Source organism: Crotalus tigris, unplaced genomic scaffold (assembly GCF_016545835.1).
Source record: "Crotalus tigris isolate CLP2741 ecotype Arizona unplaced genomic scaffold, ASM1654583v1 scf7180000017790.654992, whole genome shotgun sequence".
NCBI lineage: Eukaryota > Metazoa > Chordata > Lepidosauria > Squamata > Viperidae > Crotalus > Crotalus tigris.
The window spans coordinates 645,867-649,282 of NW_024096637.1; the positions used below are offsets into that span (position 1 = coordinate 645,867).

Consider the following 3,416-nt stretch of genomic DNA (forward strand, 5'->3'; position numbering starts at 1 on the left):
AGTTTGAGGCCAATCCACTACAGCAAATATTTCTCAGGTTGTGGGGAAAATAAGAGGAGGAAGGTATGTTGGAAATGTTTACCAAGTTGAGTTATTTTTAAAATTAAAAAAGCAGGATACAAATAAATAAACCCTCCAACTCTTTGTGTAACAGTGTAACCTTTGTGTAAGGCAGGCCGGCTTCTAAATTTAAGTGATAATCATTCATTGATGTCATGCTGAAATGATCCATTCCCTATATAACAAGAAATTTTTTTTACAACTATATAACTTCTCAAAAAATTCTCATACAGCTTTTATAAGATTTTATTATAACCCGGATTCACGTTTTCAGTACATGTATATTATCTGAAATTGGCATGAAACTGCATAAATATGAAGTTGAGGTTTATGGTTGTCTTCCAGAACCTAAAAGTGTTGATTTATAATTACAGCAGTTCTTCTATTACTCAAATTGTTTTCTGTCAATATTCAAAAATGCAAGTGCATTGCCAGATTTGAGTTTCTCCTGTAATGAAAGGAATGAAGATTTTGAGAAAGCATTAACAAATATTACATAGACATGCAAAAGCTAAAGTGTCTACCTTAGAAGGCTTCCCAGTCAAATACTCAATGAATTACTGTTTGTAAATCAATTCATAAATTAATTATGTATTACAATGAACCACATTAAGTGGTTGCTTCTTAGAATCTCAGAACATGCTAATGTTGTGGGGAGAACAGATAGATAAACAGATAAGTATGCCTGAAAAATCTGTCAAATGTAATGTATCTTCATCTTATTCTCAGATTAATCTGATTTTTAATCACTATATGCTACTCCAGATGCAGAGCAGATTATCAATATATCATCGTCAGACATCAGTGTCATTGCAACTGAAATGTTCAGTCCTTCCTATTCTCTCAACTAATGCTGAGAGGTAACTTGGACTGGAAGATAAGGACATATATCAAAAAGGAAAATTGATGCAAAAAATGCATGGATTCTCTAATAGATAAGGTTAAAACTCTATTGAATCATAGTTGATTCCTGGTTACTATTTAAATTTCTCCTCGTGAAAAAGTGCCCACTGTTTCAAACACAGAATCATAATCATTTAATTTTTGCCACGGAAATTTTTAATTACTTTTTTAAAGCTTCCCGACATAACGTGACATACTATTGTCAAATGTTGCTTGATAGTGAAATAGGCTGCATATAAATTAAATAAAAACAAACAAATTTATAGCTTTTGAATTTCCGGATAGTTTTCTACTCAGTTACTCACTACACATTAAAATAATTTAATACATTAATTTCCTACTGTTTTTGAAAATGACAGTGGGTGATGATATAAAAAAAAAGGGTGACTCTTTGCCAGGCTTTGAATGGATGTCTAGTTTATGGTAGGGCAAAACAGATTTACTGTAAATGGCCCAAAGAGGCAAGATATCTTCTACAGTATTCTGGAGGCAGGTATTCTACTTTAAAAATCTTACTGCCATAATACTGAAATAATAACCTTAGAATTTTTATACTGAGCTTCTGTTCTTTCCTATTACGGTTTTTTTTTTATTTGCGGCATAGTATTCCAGGCATTGGGATTGGTGGTGATATTATAGTCTATTTCTCACTTATTCAGAGGACTAGTTATTATGAGTCAAGAGAATATGATGGTCATAACAAATCATGAGAAAGGCAGAGCTAGATGAATCAAACGTTGGAATTAAGATTGCCGGGAGAAATATCAACAACCTAAGATATGCAGATGATACCACTCTAATGGCAGAAAGTGAAGAGGAACTAAAGAGCCTCTTGATGCGGATGAAGAAGGAGAGTGCAAAAGTTGGCTTGAAACTCAACATTAAGAAAACCAAAATCATGGCATCCGGCCCTCTCAATTCCTGGCAAATAGATGGGGAAGAAATGGAGGTAGTGACAGATTTTATTTTCCTGGGCTCCAAGATCACCGCAGATGGGGACTGCAGCCAAGAAATTAAAAGATGCTTGCTCCTGAGGACGAAAGCTATGGCAAATCTAGACAGCATACTAAAAAGCAGAGACATCAACCTGCCAACAAAAGTATGTATAGTCAAGGTCATGGTTTTCCCAGTTGCAATGTATGGATGTGAAAGATGGACCATAAGAAAGGCTGAGCGCCAAAGAATTGAGGCCTTTGAACTATGGTGCTGGAGAAGACTCCTGCGAGTCCCTTGGACTGCAAGGCAATCAAACTGGTCAGTCCTAGAGGAGATCAACCCTGACTGATCTTTAGAAGGCCAGATCCTGAAGTTGAAACTCAAATACTTTGGCCACCTAATGAGAAGGAAGGACTCACTGGAGAAGAGCCTAATGCTGGGAAAGATTGAGGGCAATAGAAGAAGGGGACGACAGAGAAGGAGGTGGCTGGATGGAGTCACTGAAGCAGTAGGCATGAGTTTAAATGGACTCCAGAAGATGGTAGAGGACACGACAGGAAGGCCTGGAGGATCGTTGTCCATGGGGTCGCGATGGGTCGGACACGACTTCGCAATTAACAACAAGTTATTATGAAAAAGTAACATTTTATAGACTCTTCCATTCTTACCTTCAGATTTCCTATAAATATAAATGACCACATATCAGCTTTACTCCCAATGTCTCAAAATATTTCAAAATATGATTCAGTGTGGAAATCAATTTGATCCATTAGTTAAAGTGCTGAAGTAAGAGTGGTAAAACCTGAATTCTAGGTCTGACTTAGATGTGGAAGCCAGCTGGGTAATTTGGGGCTTATTATTCCCTTGCAACCTTGGGAGAAAACAATGAGAAACTACCTCCAAACAAGAAACTAAGAAAAATTATGGAAACTATAGAAACTAGGAATCAAATCTAACTTGAAAGCAAAATTTTGTAAAAATTGTCCCCATTGTAAATTTTTGCAAAGAATTGTCTCATAAACTTTTATTTACATTATTCTTATCCTACTTTTTTTCTTAAAAAGAAGTCTGTCTGACTCAAAGCTTACATTTAAATAATAGATATGTCATATAAGCCTCAAACAAAGGCCAATGAACTACAAATTACAGTACTGACAACCACATTAAACATAAAAGCATACAATCAAAATCAGATAACATACTTTTAATTGCTCATCAAAGTCCTCCATTGATTCAATCAGTTTTCCAGGCTCATGTTCCCCAAGTGGAAATGGATAATCTGTTCCCAATATCACATTCTCCTGAAAATAGAAACAAGTAAGTTGATTGATCTGTTGGCATTTAAGGGATGTTTGTTTTTTATCTTAAGGAATCATTATAAAACTATGAAATTGGATGGATAGATAGATATGCACTTTTTAAATTTTTGTAAGCTTTTCTGCAAACTTACATTAAATTGTCTTGGAAGAGATAAATATCTCTTTCCTTATTAAAGGATTCTCTTTATTTAGAAATAG

At 35.0% G+C, this 3,416-nt stretch overlaps 1 long non-coding RNA gene across 1 annotated transcript; it reads right to left on the minus strand.

The window, feature by feature from the left end:
• Positions 1–282: 282 nt before the first annotated feature.
• LOC120307498 lies at positions 283–3,202 on the minus strand. The gene is made up of 2 exons (XR_005556569.1): positions 3,102–3,202; positions 283–508 (listed from the first exon to the last, which is right to left on the minus strand). It is a non-coding gene; the product is annotated as an uncharacterized LOC120307498 (long non-coding RNA).
• Positions 3,203–3,416: the final 214 nt, after the last annotated feature.